Raw genomic sequence first — 16,163 nt, 5'->3', positions numbered from 1 at the left:
GCCGATGGTCTCCACTTAAGGAGCGATAGCACCAGCTTTTAAGAAGAGTTATGTCAGTGCTGACAGACAAGTAACACTGCGTGAAAATAACAGCAGTATTCAATGTGGGACGTACAAAGAACACAGTGCGGCGAAATTTGGCGTCAATAGGCTATGGCCGCAGACGACTGCCGCCTGTGCATTTGCTAACAGCAAGACTTCGCCTGCAGCACTTCTCCTGGGCTCGTGACCGAATCGGTTGGGCCCTAGATAACTTGGAAATCGTGGCCTGGTCGTATGAGTCCCGGTTACAGTTGGCAACAGCTGATGGTAGGGTTCGAGTGTGGTGCAGACACATTGAAGCCACGGGTCCAAGTTGTCAACAAGGCATCGTACAACCTGGTAATGACTCCATAATGGTGCGGGCTGCGTTTATATGGTGTGGACTGGGTTCTCTGATCCAGCTAAACCGATCGCTGACAGGAAATGGTTATGTACCGTTACTTGGGAATCATTTGCAATCACTCATAGACTCAATAATCCCTGACAACGATATCATGTCACTGGACCACAACTGTCCGCGACTGCTGTGGAGAACATTTTGGAAAATTCGAGCGAATGATTGGGCTACCCAGATCGCCAGACATGTATCCCGTCGAACATTTATGGGATAAAAGCGAGAGGTCAGTCTGCGCGCAGCATCCTGTACCGTCTATAGAGGCTCGCACGACTCAATATTTCTGCAGGGGACTTCCAACGACTTATGGAGCCCATGCCACGACGAGTTTCTCCAGTGCGCCTGGAAAAAGGAAGTCCGACAAGATATTAAGCGGTATCGCATGACTTTTGTCACCTCATTGTATTTCCACTGTCTTTCACTCAGGATCGTGATGTATGCACGATACACAGACTGCTTACCATAAGCTGTGTGCAGTGTGTAGCCGACATTGGCCTCGGACGGTTCAGCTGAACATGTCTAGCGGGTGCCCGCACGAAACATCGCGCCTGGTAGTAAACGACGACTGGCTGCAAGCCAGAAACCTCATCGAATGTTCAGAACACTGGGAAAATTTCAAAATGCACATCTTCTTATCTGAGGTAATATTCTACTAGTTTCCCCTCTAACGCTTTAAGCGCACAGGAGTGATAAGAGAGATTCTGTATTTAGGTTGTCTGCCGCCCTCATCTACACCTTCATACCTACATAGGAATGTTTCGTGATTTTGCAATATTTTCTTATCCAGTCTATCCAATTATTACTTGCTAATCTGTCACAGTTACAGTAAATCTTTCACAGAAAGATTTGAGTTAACATAAGTACTGTTATGTTGCAGAACAAATGGATAATAATCAAAATCCATTGTTGATAACACTCCATCTGTTGCAAATCTCTGCAACTAAGAACTACATCCGTGATGACTCTCGCAAGGCGCTTGAAATTCGCACCTTCTTGTGAAAATGCATAAATTAGTTTAAACAGCACTACACACTTGATAGCCTACTCAATCAGTACACACAGATTTCTACGACAGAGGATCCTTGGAGCACACAGAGGAGCGGTTGAGCATTGCACCTCTTGTGTAGGGTAGGATTGGATGTAGACATGTTTTTAACATAAAATGCTGCGGTTTCATAAAGACAGGCAAGAGACTGAACGTTTTGATGCTGGAACATGATCCCATAGATGTTGTACTAAGTGTGAAATAATAGTTTTTACTAATTCCAAGGAAGATTAGATAAAGAAATATGTTTGTTACAATACGTATCGAATTTGTGACTGTATTTCCTGAAAATATAGCATAACAAGTGAAACTTCTTTATTTAAATGAGTGTGTCTGTACCTAAATTGCAGAATGACTGAGAAGATGGAACTTGTACGTTATTTGATTCTGAAACACCTGAGTAAAACTGAACGTACTGAACATACTTTCTCTTTACTTTTCCTTATCATGTCAACACTGACCCACAATAATCTAGCGCAACGCAATCTGACTAGTCAAAAAAATTACTACCTGATCTCAAATAATTAATTCAGAAGAATGGCCCTGACTAAAAAGAAATTCTAACAATAACCTATACATTTCATTAAGCAGATACCTCACAAAAATCTTCATTACGCGAACTACTGCAATACAGCGAGCGTCAACACTGCCAGCCAAATAAAAGATTCTAACTGCTAAAGCCACTAACTATTAATAGGCATGTAGTTACCAAAGGAAAGATTTCGTTGCAAACCAAATAATGTATTTTTTACCTTAATAATGTGACATCCAGTTCAAATACGAATATAAATCGTCATTGACATCCAGTACAAAGGCATATAATCATGAATAATATTCAATCTCCAAGTCGAACATGTACAGATGGTTAGCCTACGCTGACACGTCAGGCCTCTACCCTCCATCAATATTAACTTCTCACATCTGACATCCATCACTGCTGGCTGTTCACCTCCAACTGCCCAACGGTACTTCCATCACTGCTGGCAACTAACTTCCAACTGGCGATTAACTTCCAACAACGAGTCCAACAAGCCACAGAGTCTCTTACAAAGAAAGCGCAGTCAGATCCAATGCAAAGCGCTGCACAGCGCTGCCAACACAAAAGCAGCCCACTTACAGAAGTATCTACATCGAGTTTTCTTAACTTCTCTCCGTATGTCAACCTGGGCGTGGAATTACATCTTGCATTAACAGAAAAGGAAATGTCTGTGTTCTTGTAATAGCTATGTTAATACGAGGGGTAGTTATAACCAGTTTACATAACCAACTAAGATTTTCGCTTTAGGAATTTTCATTTAACTACTTCGAGTTAGCTAAAAAAGATTATGACGGTGTGTAAAGAGAGTGACACACTGAACAATATTTTATTTTGATCTGAAGTTGACTCGCTAACAAGCGGAAGCCGTTAATCCGTAAAGAAAATTTGCGATCTTGACAAAGGATTTTTATCCGCACATGTTTCAAATCAACAAATTGCACCTCTCGTTCCAGTGACAAGCCAAAGAATAACGTAGTTATAAAGTTTTAATTATCACCTGGAACAGTTCACGCGATTATTTATTTGTTTGCCGAAACAAAACGGCGCCGTCAATTGATAACGTGGAGTATGATGCGTTAATCAAGTTTCCGCAGCAGTGGAAATATCGCAGCAATGTCAGGCCATTCCAGGCGGCTAAAACGGTCATCTGAATTTACCTTATGCAGATGCGATATTTATATTGCTGCTGAAAATAAATTACCGCATGATAACTTTATCAGTGATCTGTGCCATTTGCTTTTGACTCTTCTATCGACGTGTTACGGCATAGTGGCAACGGGGATTTCAGTTTGTACCCTGAGAGCAGACATGACTTTTAAATTAACAATAAATTACTTATGTGACTTTTTTCATCGATGATAGTACCCCTCCTAGTAAAGGGAGATGAATACTGTGAAAAACATTTACCATGAAACTGAGGCGATCAGAATATCATTCCGTGCTGAAACAATTTCCAGTTACCTGATCTATCCAAAAACAAACATATTTCCGATTTAGTCAAATTTTATTATGGTATAGTATTTCAGTACAATATTACAGTTCAGTATTTCCATTTCCTTCCGAAGTTAATTCTTGCAGTTACAGATTCTACACTGAAACTATATGCACATTATGTTATTGTTTTTGGGAGAATATGTTTTATTTTTTGGTGTCGATTTTAGTATTATATGTTCGAGAAGATACTGAACATTGAAATTGTTTACAGGGTATGTTGCTTTTCTGAGTGCGAATATTTTTTTTGTGTGTGTCTTTTTCAGTATCAAATATTCGATAAAATCTACAATGACGTTCGTCCTTTATTGATTTCGTCATTCGAATGTGCGTATAAGTGGCTGCACATACATTTCATGATGTGCCTTATTTCTGACCTAGTGCGAACAGAAACTGCTCTGTGAGTGAATAGCCGGCGGCGGTGGCCGAGCGGTTCTAGGCGCTTCAGTCAGGAACCGCGCGACTGCTACGGTCGCAGCTTCGAATCCTGGATCGGGCATGGATGTGTGTGATGTCCTGAGGTTAGTCAGGTTTACGTAGTTCTAAGTCTAGGGGACTGATGACCTCAAATGTTAAATCCCATAGTGCTCAGAGCCATTTGAACCAATTTTTGAGTGAATAGCCGAATTTGTCGTCATCTACACCGACAGGATTTTTGAAGCTCTGAACCATCTTCAGAACGATATATTCGTCTGTCATAATCGGCACTGTTGACATATCATCAACGACTGCAACAAATTTATTCAGCGATACTATATAAAATTCAAACACTGTAGGAAGTTCCCCGATATCTCTATTACTGAACACTAAAAATAAATTTACAATACCTCTACTCAAAGCATTAAAGATTCTAAGCAGTTTAGAAACGAAATTCACTAATTTGGACATACAATTCAATGAACTCGACACTCTCCAATTCGAAAAGTAAATTTTTTTTCAATGTGACAGACTAGAGGCGACATAGGAACAGTAGTAAACACTGTTTCCCTTATTCGGTCTAAAGAAAGAAAAGCCGATATATCTGGTGACGTCTCGACTTCAGAAACCGAGCTAGATGGCACAGTGGTTAGCACAGTGGACTCGCATTCGGGAGGTCGTCGGTTCAAATCCAAGCTCGGCCTTCCTGATTTCCGTGATTTCCCTAAATCGTTTCAGGCAAATGCCGAGATGGTTCCTTTGAAAGGGCTTGGCCGAATTCCTTCCCCGTCATTTCCTAATCGAGCTTGTGCCACGTCTCTAATGACCTAGTTATCGACGGGACGTTAAACGTTAATCTCCTCCTCCTCCTCCTTCGACTACAAAAACCATGCATTTATCTTCATCATATGGAAAATAAACCTTTTGGCGCTAAGCGATTTATTTGTGTTTTAACAGCAAAAAGTGTGTAACGTTACATAATGTTTTTTCAGGGCCGCAGTATTATTTCTATATAATTCTTTTTTAGTCTTATAAAGGTCAGCAAAGGGTATTTTCGGTATTGGCGAAATGGATAAAGTAATCAATTAAACATCAGATTATAACATAATGTATTAAGCAATTCAATAGCTGATTTTTCTCTTTATAACTTTTACACGTAAATAAATAACACTTTACAGAGAAGGTCAATAAGAGATAAATTTCTGTCAAGATTTTTAACGGTTTTTACCTCAGTTCAGCGGTTACGGCGTAGAAAATGCGAGGTAAATCGCCGCATTTTGCCGCCTGCGCCGTTATTGTGATACATTGCCGCCATTATAGTCGCTAACGATTTTGCGGTTCCTTAATGGCCCATGCTGGATCATTAAAAGCTACTTTCTATCGGTTTCCGAATGCCGTTTCTATTCTTTGGCGTATAATTTAATAGTACGATCGCACTACCTGTGCTAGCCCAAAGTTTTCTATACACTCCTAGTTTCATTTAACTATCGACGGATTCATTGCTTTCATAACTCTTTAATGTGTAACAGAGAATGCTTTTGGAACGTATCCCTTGGATTTATTGTTAATTTTCGTTCTACCGCAGATTCTCGCGGTTGTATCTCATGGAAAACGAAGTAGTTTTTTTTATGAAAGATCTTTATCAAAAATTTGCATAACTTGAACCTTTGAACTGTCGCACACAAAGGGATGTCACCATAATGAGTTTGAATTTTTTTTATTTTCTTTTTTTTTAACAAGGAAACTTCTTGAAGGCGTACAATGCACGTGCGACTTCGCAGCAGCTGCTCAGACCAGTCCCTGGCAGAAAGAAAGACAGTCGAATACAATTAATTTGGTAATTTCAGTCACAGCTTCACGTAGACTGCCAAATTCAAAATTCATTTATAAAGTAAGAATGGGGAGTCTCCGTTGCAAAACGATTTTTTATTTATTTAATTTGCGGCGCGTTTCACTCTCACAGAAGCATCATCAGACGCCGGGTAAAAAAACTCAAAGACCACCGGCAATTGTACAGCAAGCCCTGGAATCACCAAAATTGGCATGTGACTCAACAAAATTTACGGGAATTCATTTATAGCAGCGTCATATCAAGCGGATAAATACATGAAATGTCATTAGGTTAACTCCATAAATTTGTGTAGTTAGATCAATTTTCCCCGGCCAATAGGTACCACCGATGGTTTCCCTACATGGAGGAGAACATTTATTATTAGGGCGAAATAATTTCTACATTCACCAGTAAATTAATTTAGAAAGAGGACAAGATGAGGAATTTCCGTGAAGTTCCAGGGCCGTTGCATTTAAAATTTTAATTGAAGCCACGTCATGGTGCAGGCACACAAATTCCTCCCAAATTTGTATAGCTGGCGTCCAAGCAGTTGTCCCAAAACACAGCGCTGCCCTGCTGGGGCAAAACTACATCAATGGTTCCGCTTCCATCCGCTGTCTCGTTGGCTACGTGAACCTACACAAAACGCCTGGCTAGTACTTCTCACCTTCTTGATTCATCTCCACTGATCATCCCTCACTCTCTTTGGGCACTTGACGTATTCTCGTGTTTCGATATTATTTATATTTCATTCTTTGTCCTATAGCAAGTTGGTTACTAGTAGAAATCATTCAGAATTGTGAGTTCGCGCCGTAAAACACTGTGAGAGGACCATCTCATATTTGTTTCTTTTTCTACAATATGTTCAATATTTGTAGTATTCAACGACATTGACTCATCTATAAATTTCCCACTTTCCCTTTTCCTATAATTAAACAGTCTATTATGAGACGAAACACCTGTAAAGAGAAGATGGCCGAAGACAGCACGATCCAGGGACAGAAAATTAAGAGGCGAGTGTAACTTCCTGATAAATTACTCCAGTCATGCTTGTAGACGTTGCATTTTATGTCGATTCCAGTACCTATAGTTTTTCCACTACCTCGACAATGTCGGAAGAAAAGTATCGACACAGACGTATCATAAAGTATTGTTTGCATAGGTATAAATAAACACCAAGAGGCTGGAGTACAAGATAAGGTGAAATACAGAAATTATCGATCACACGTAAATAAGGAGTGAAAGATAAATGTTCCAAACAAACATAACGGAATATAAGCCTTGTATTAATTTTATGCTCCATACCCGTATCCTCATGGTGTTGGGGGCTAGCGTCTACGACGGGAATTCTAAACGTCCTGGCTCAAGGGTTGGAACCTAGCATGTGCTTAATTTTTTAATAAAACTCGTCGTCAATGATGACCAAAGACTTTTAGCATGAGAAGCATCCTCCACTCAGTCAACGGCCTTGTAAAAAAGGGCGGAGGAAGGGACAGAGGACTTTGTTGGTGGGAAACTGACCCCTAAGGCAGAAGAACCAGCAATGATTAGCGTTATCAACATGCAGAAAGCGACGGAAATTACTGCATAAAAGACGCGTGAGATGTATCCTCAGTACATGTGGCCTGCAATTGGAAAAGTGTTACATGACCTCTCCATTGGCAAAATATTCTAAATTAATGCCCGAATTTGCAACTCTGGGATGGGACTACAAAAGGAAAGGTGACCATGAGAAAAGGAATAACCACGGAAAGCGTAACATTCTGTGGGTAGGAGCGTGGATATCAGATGGTAGAAGGAAGGTAGAAATTTGAAAAGGCTGTCTAGGTATAGTGGGAGTGAAGTGTAATATAAACAGCAGCAGGGAATGATAGAACACGAGTAGGATTTGCTGTGAAATAGAAAGGGAGGCATAGAGTAAGCTACTGTGAACAGTTTAGTGATAGGGTTTTTTTTATCAGAAAAATAGGGAAGGAAGATAGAAGTTTAACATCCTGTCGACATCAAGTTCGTCAGTGATGGAGCAGAAGTTCAGAACGTTTGAAGGATGGGAAAGGAAATATGCTATGCCCGTTCAAAGGAACTATGTCAGAATTTGCTTGGAGCAATTTAGGGAAATTACGAAAAACCTAAATCTGGATGGCTGGGCGTGGAATTGGGTCATTGTCCTAAAGAATATGAATCCAGTGTGCCAACAGAGCACCACTTTGATCGGTATGCTTTCATCTGATTCGATATAAAACCAACGCCATGAATAATAGCTCACGTTTGATGTAACCAGACAAAGCTACTTTCTGCCGGCCGTAACTGTGGGTTCTTTGATTGCTGTGAGGGAAGGCCCTTCAAATTAGAACACATGAACTGTTAGTTGACTTTGTTACATAAATGAATAAAAGATTTACTTAACTTTGACACATTTCTTTCCCACAGGATTGTTGTATAATTAGCAGCTCACATTAACTGGCAAAGCATCGCTTGAAGCACAAATAGTTCTCTTTCAGTACAAAATGCAACATTTGAGAAAGTACATTTCATCAGAAACTTTAACAACTATCGCTGTCCTACGTCTTGATCTTGACTGCTGTCGCTGTCACGAACTAGGATGACCTCTTGCATGCTCGACGCCTTATTAACTTCAGTGTGAGGGCGTTGCTATGCTGAGCACAGCCTGCATTGTTACCTGTTCCCTCCATCGCTCCTTTTTCCTTATGACATCAACAGTTTCATATTTTATTGCCCTACATTTCTCCCTCTGCACTCAGGCCAGTTACCCTGCATAGTAAAAAAAAAAAAAAAAAAAAGAAAAGAAAAAAAAAAGAAGGGGTGGGAATTTCAAAATTTGGTGGGGAAGTCAAAATAACCCAGTTGTGCTAGAGGTTTTCCTCCAAACCCAATGAATTCACAGCTCAGAGCCCAATTACCTCTCATGTAAATTTACGTAAAGCCAAGATGAGCATTGACAAATGCAAAATATCCACGTTGCCTAGGCATGAGGGTTGACCTGGGAATACAAACCCAGTCTAGCATACCACAATTTAAGATGGTTGATCTGGGAATAAAAGCCCGACCCTGCGATATAAGAATTCCAGATGGCTGACCTGGGATTACTAGAACAGTTCTATGACGCCACAATTAAAGATGGCTCAGTTGGGATTATACGCGCAGTCCTATTGGGCCACTGTTCAAGATGGGCAACCTGGGTTTACGAGCACGGCCCTATTACCTCACAGTTTAAAATTGGAATGCTAGCACAGTCTACATCTTTGCCAAGTCTACATTTCAAATATTTTAATTCGCTCAATAACGAGATGAAACATTCAGTCTCAAGTTTTTATTGTCCCTGCAAGTTGTTACATAGGTAATTTGCAGTTGGCACCGTGCACCGTCTTACGGGTTAGCCGGTTAGCGCTAATATAGATCCTAAAATGGAATTACATTTCCGGTTCATATCACGGTTGTAAGAGAGCGTCATGCACTGATAAGACTGGAAACGGGCCAGAATGATCTGCGAAATATAAAGAAGTCATTTTACTGACAATTTGGTGCACCAATGCTTTCTATATCATACACGTGAATGCTGGTCATGTGTCATGAACAGGAGAATACTGTGTTGTGGAAAATCAGAGTGAATCAAGAGTTAAAAATTACTAGTAAATGTATATTTATCTGCCTTCTACCTGAAAAACATAAAGAAAATTCGTGTAAATGTTGCCTTTGGAAATATATCTATCGGTTTTAGATTTAAGAAGAAATACTTTTTTAATAGGTAATTTAATGTAACCAAGTTAATGAAATTTTCAATTGAACTTCTGGCAAATTTGAAAGTAGGTTGTTTCCAAACTGTACAAGAAAATTCGTTCAGTAGTGGTAACGACAACTTATTTAGAATGCAATAGTAATAAATTGTTTTTGCATCATAAGAGAATTACGAGGTGAGACAGAGTCGAACATTCAAAGCAACACGGAAGGTATCAGACTAAAAATAGAGGATAACAGATTATAGGTGACTTATTCGTCACTAAAATGAATGATAATGGCGATATACGTTTATCTTACAGTATGTGGTCTTCTCAGCCGAACAAATGTTATGACCTTATTTCATGCCAGTGCTGTCTGACATAATCAATAATTGTTACCAAATGTACTTTATCAAAAAAAAATGTGCTAACAAATAGAAAATTACATTCCAAATGAAAATAAAAGAAACTGTGAAGTAACGGTACTTTAACCTGCAGGTAGGCTGGTCTTGAAAACCTCACATGGAAGAATAAAGAGGGGAGCTCTTTAAATTAAGAAAGAGATTTCGTCAGTATTTTTATTTCATTAGTTTCCAGATATGGTATTACAATTTCATGCGGCAATGAGCTCGTGGGTCCAGACAAAGATGAAAAGATGTGATCATTTAAGAAACAGAAATATTCAACTTGTCATGGTTGGGAAATAGCATTTGAAACGTACAGGTAAAACTAACTACAAAAAGGAAGATGTGCTGTAGTGTCCGCAGTGAAAACTGAATTCCATTGCAAAGATCACATTAGTGTGATCAATCACGAGGCATCCCATCAGAATCATAAGTTTGTGTTTTGAAAGCTTACTACGGGCAGCTTCCGTATGCAACATAAAAAGTAAACTGACACTGATTTACCCATTTGGTGATTGTGAGTACCCTACTATCGTGATGTACCAAGAAGGAGAAACCCCGCGGTAATATTCACTAAATTCAGATGCGTTACGTGGGCACGAAAGCAACACACAAAATAAACATATAATTTGAATGCCCTAGAGTACATTATGATTTACTGTAAAGGAGACCAGGAGTGTGTGAGAATACACTGATGAAAAATAATCGCATCACAATGAGGAGTTGCATGAAGTAAACGAAAATTGGTAGGTGCGTTTCTTCATCTGAAAGATGAAGTCTATTAAAATGTTGCGCCAGTCGCATAAGAGTGACGCTAGTAGCGCACCTATGAGGATGCAAATCAACTTTGCTTTAAGTACGCGTTGTAACGGTCTTGAGCGTTAGTTGCCTTTGAGACTGGACTCAGTCAGTCAAAAATTATTTTACGGCCACAATGACGCATTTATCAACACTTCACTGAGTGTGAACGAGGTCGTGTAATAGAGCTACGGGAAGCTAGACATTCGTTCTGCGATATTGCAGAAGGACTTGGCACGAATGTAGCCACTCTACATAATTGCTTGTAACGGTGGCACTGCCTTGATGGAAGACCATAGTGTTCTGCGTATGGCTCTGGCGCATCGCACTGCTTCTACAGCAGCAATCTGAGCAGCTGTTGGCACCGCAGTGAAGCCACGAACTGTTACAAATCGGTTACTTCAAGGATGGTTCAAGGATATCACACACATCCATGCCCGAGGCAGGATTCGAATCTGCGCCCGTAGCGGTCTCGCGGCTCCAGACTGTAGCGCCTAGAACAGCTCGGCCACCTCGGCCGGCTTACTTCAAGGACAGCTCCGAGTCTGACACCGTATAGAATGCATTCCACTGACCCTAAACTACCGCCATGTGTGACTTCGGTGGCATCAAGCAAAAACTCATTGGAGAGCAGAGTGAAGTTCTCTTAGGTTTTCTGATGAAAGCTGATTCTGCCTCGGTCTCATTGACGGCTGCGTATTGAAACAGGTCACTTGAGGGCCTGCAATCAAACTGGGGTTGTTGTCTGCAGTGCGATTTCGTATGAGAGCAGGAGAGCTCTCGATGTTAACACACGTATCCTAACTGAAAATTGGGACATTAATACACTCCTGGAAATTGAAATAAGAACACCGTGAATTCATTGTCCCAGGAAGGGTAAACTTTATTGACACATTCCTGGGGTCAGTTACATCACATGATCACACTGACAGAACCACAGGCACATAGACACAGGCAACAGAGCATGCACAATGTCGGCACTAGTGCAGTGTATATCCACCTTTCGCAGCAATGCAGGCTGCTATTCTCCCATGGAGACGATCGTAGAGATGCTGGATGTAGTCCTGTGGAACGGCTTGCCATGCCATTTCCACCTGGCGCCTCAGTTGGACCAGCGTTCGTGCTGGACGTGCAGACCGCGTGAGACGACGCTTCATCCAGTCCCAAACATGCTCAATGGGGGACAGATCCGGAGATCTTGCTGGCCAGGGTAGTTGACTTACACCTTCTAGAGCACGTTGGGTGGCACGGGATACATGCGGACGTGCATTGTCCTGTTGGAACAGCAAGTTCCCTTGCCGGTCTAGGAATGGTAGAACGATGGGTTCGATGACGGGTTGGATGTACCGTGCACTATTCAGTGTCCCCTCGACGATCACCAGTGGTGTACGGCCAGTGTAGGAGATCGCTCCCCACACCATGATGCCGGGTGTTGGCCCTGTGTGCCTCGGTCGTATGCAGTCCTGATTGTGGCGCTCACCTGCACGGCGCCAAACACGCATACGACCATCATTGGCACCAAGGCAGAAGCGACTCTCATCGCTGAAGACGACACGTCTCCATTCGTCCCTCCATTCACACCTGTCGCGACACCACTGGAGGCGGGCTGCACGATGTTGGGGCGTGAGCGGAGGACGGCCTAACGGTGTGCGGGACCGTAGCCCAGCTTCATGGAGACGCTTGCGAATGGTCCTCGCCGATACCCCAGGAGCAACAGTGTCCCTAATTTGCTGGGAAGAGGCGGTGCGGTCCCCTACGGCACTGCGTAGGATCCTACGGTCTTGGCGTGCATCCGTGCGTCGCTGCGGTCCGGTCCCAGGTCGACGGGCACGTGCACCTTCCGCCGACCACTGGCGACAACATCGATGTACTGTGGAGACCTCACGCCCCACGTGTTGAGCAATTTGGCGGTACGTCCACCCGGCCTCCCGCATGCCCACTATACGCCCTCGCTCAAAGTCCGTCAACTGCACATACGGTTCACGTCCACGCTGTCGCGGCATGCTACCAGTGTTAAAGACTGCGATGGAGCTCCGTATGCCACGGCAAACTGGCTGACACTGACGGCGGCGGTGCACAAATGCTGCGCAGCTAGCGCCATTCGACGGCCAACACCGCGGTTCCTGGTGTGTCCGCTGTGCCGTGCGTGTGATCATTGCTTGTACAGTCCTCTCGCAGTGTCCGGAGCAAGTATGGTGGGTCTGTCACACCGGTGTCAATGTGTTCTTTTTTCCATTTCCAGGAGTGTATTATGATTTGACCTGTTGAGCTGCCATTCTTGGACAACATTCCAGGAGGCGTTTTCCAACAGGATAGCGCTCGCCCACATACCGCTGATGTAGCCCGACATGCGCTACAGAGTGCCGACACGTTGTCTTCGCCCACTCGATCAGCAGATCTGTCTCCAATTGAGCACATATGGGACATCATCAGACGGCAACTCCAGCGTCATCCACAAACGGCATTAGGCATCCCTGTATTGACGGACCAAATACAACAGGCATGAAACTCCATCCCACAAACTGTCATCGTATGGGCACATCATACATTCACAATAGTAATGGATGCTGAAACACGAGCCACTGTGGCCGAACTGTTATAGGCGATTCAGTCCGGAACCGCGCTGCTGCTATGGTCGCAGGTTCGAATCCTGCCTCGGGCATGGATGTGTGTGATGTCCTTTGATTAGTTAGGTTTAAGTGGTTTCAAGTCTAGCGGACTAATGACCTCAGATGTTAAGCTCCATAGTGCTTAGAGACATTTGAACCATTTTTGAAACATGAGCATACTTCACGTCAGCAACAATAATTATTGCCGTACCTACAGGAAGTAAGGTATTCAGATGATTATCTACATTATATGGAACTAAATTTAATTGTAACCCCACATTATTATGAGCTTTAGGATTTTGTTTTATTCGCAATTGGTGGATTAACAGGACTAGTACCAGCAAATTCATCCCCTGGTATTGTACTACATGGTACCTGTTCAACTCAATGCACACACATTTGCATGCTTGCTTGCATTGAACATTCTGGAGATTACAATGGTTATTTTTATTGTGCCAGCCAGTCACATTTACAATGGTTTATTTCGTCCTTACATTTCTGTTGATCCTGCGATGTTAACCATTTAAATATGTTACCAAGACAAAAGTATTCCCAAAATTTCATTATTCTACATTAATTATTTCCTGGTACTGCAATTTTGTTTCGTCAGTATTACATCATTTATTTCAATTCCAGTTCATTGATTTTCCAATTATGCTTAACATACGTAACTTAAATTTACTTATCTGTATTTCTGTACTTTATATCACTCTTAATTGACTTGTGCAGAGCATCATTCACAGACGCATGTTCACAAAAAGAGTATATCTTTGCGCTAGAGTCCACATTCAGTGTGATAGTAGCGTATCGACCATATTCGGTCAAAAAACATGCCAGAGCAGAATTGAGTTGCAACAGGGTCACCCACAGGCAGGCAACAAAGCTTTGCATTGCGAAGCAAAACAAGCCCAACAGGCGTTGCAAACCAGAGCCAGTGCGGTATAGCAACAGCCGGCGCTGCAATACGCTGTCAGAAGGACGAGAGCCTTTCCTCACTTGCCGCCGTGCAAGAGTTTAAGAGTACGTGCTTTAAGCCCTACACAAATATAGTTTGGAACATCTTGGGCATTAATAATCGCTTCAGCTGTATTTTGGTACTTTATTACTGTACCACTACCGGTTTCGTAGCGTTAAAGCAGCATCTTCAGGTGACGTTTGATTAAAACACAAGAGCGGAAAAGCTCGGAATCTTTTTTCCGAACATTCGTTGTCTGTTAAATACAAAACACCGCTAAAAGGCGATATGTCACGAAGTAAAAACTGCGAGATTCCAGTGTAGTGTATGGGTACAAAACAAATGGTATCATAGTGGTCGCATCTCCAATCGATATGGGAGTGCATACAGGGGACGCGGCAAGCTGTTTACTTTCTTGCCGTAGTATGACAGAGCACGCGGCCGTGTCCGCTGTATGCGCTCCCATATCGATTGGAGATGCGACCACTATGATAACATTTGTTTTGGACCCATCCACTACACTGGAATCTGGCAGTTTTTAATTCGTAACATATCGCCTTTTAGCGGTGCTTTGTATTTAACAGACAAAGAATGTTGGGAAAAAAGATTCGCAGATTTTTCGATCTAGCGTTTTAGTCATATGTCACGTGTAGATGCGGCTTTCACGTCACGAAACCGGTAGTGGTACAGTAATTAGGTACCAAAATACTGTGGAAGCGATTATTAATACTCAAGATGAATCCTCATAGCTGTGGTTGCCCCACCTACAAGGTTGTCTGCATAGTTTGGATCGTATAAGTGCTCAGACATTGGTGTACTAAATTATTCTCATCTCAGTGGCACAGCCTAGACCATGAGCATGTGACACCCAGAGTCACATTCTGGAAAGCAGTAAGGGGTCCTCTGTTCGACCACAGGACAGGACTGTCTATACTGAGTCACGAGAACGCCGTCGCAGGAAACTGCCATCTCGCTGGAGGGGGGTCAAGGCCATCACCGGCTGCGCTGCCGCGCTGTCATCACGGTCGCATCTGGAGATGTCACTGACCATAGCATTCGAGTGACGCCTCGCTCAGCCCTGCTCTTTTCACTGTCAGCAACGCTGGACATCTATTGGTTCACGTGAGAAGCAACTGGATGCCTCCACCAAGCTGGCCCGAATGTACTATTGCCAAGAGCCAGAATAAAGAAGTTAATTAAACAAATCTACTGTTGCCCTGACGTCACATTTCATTCTCCATAGGTCACAGTCTAAGTTCCTTGTTACACTGGTACCAGAAAATTGAAATCAACTTCTTAAAGCAACTTCTGAACCTACAGCTTACGGTACAGTGAGTCCAAAAAACTTTCTGAATGTATTTTGGTCATGGAGTAGAGGTTCGATGGTCGTGCATTTTGTAAAGTAGATTTTATTGCGAGTAAAGAACCAGTGAATTTGTCTAGTTTTAGAGGTAATGGAAGTAATGATTGGATAGGGGCCGTTAGATGTGCACAATCTAACCTTGAGGGTCACTCACTACCATGTACGAAATCAATTCCAGCAAAAAGTTATTAATGTAATCCTTGAGAGTATGTACAGGGTGTTTCAAAAATGACCGGTATATTTGAAACGCAATAAAAACTAAATGAGCAGCGATAGAAATACACCGTTTGTTGCAATATGCTTGGGACAACAGTACATTTTCAGGCAGACAAACTTTCGAAATTACAGTAGTTACAATTTTCAACAACAGATGGCGCTGCGGTCTGGGAAACTCTATAGTACGATATTTTCCACATATCCACCATGCGTAGCAATAATATGGCGTAGTCTCTGAATGAAATTACCCGAAACCTTTGACAACGTGTCCGGCGGAATGGCTTCACATGCAGATGAGATGTACTGCTTCAGCTGTTCAATTG

This window comes from Schistocerca americana, chromosome 6, assembly GCF_021461395.2.
Source record: "Schistocerca americana isolate TAMUIC-IGC-003095 chromosome 6, iqSchAmer2.1, whole genome shotgun sequence".
NCBI lineage: Eukaryota > Metazoa > Arthropoda > Insecta > Orthoptera > Acrididae > Schistocerca > Schistocerca americana.
This window is presented reverse-complemented; position numbering follows the sequence as displayed.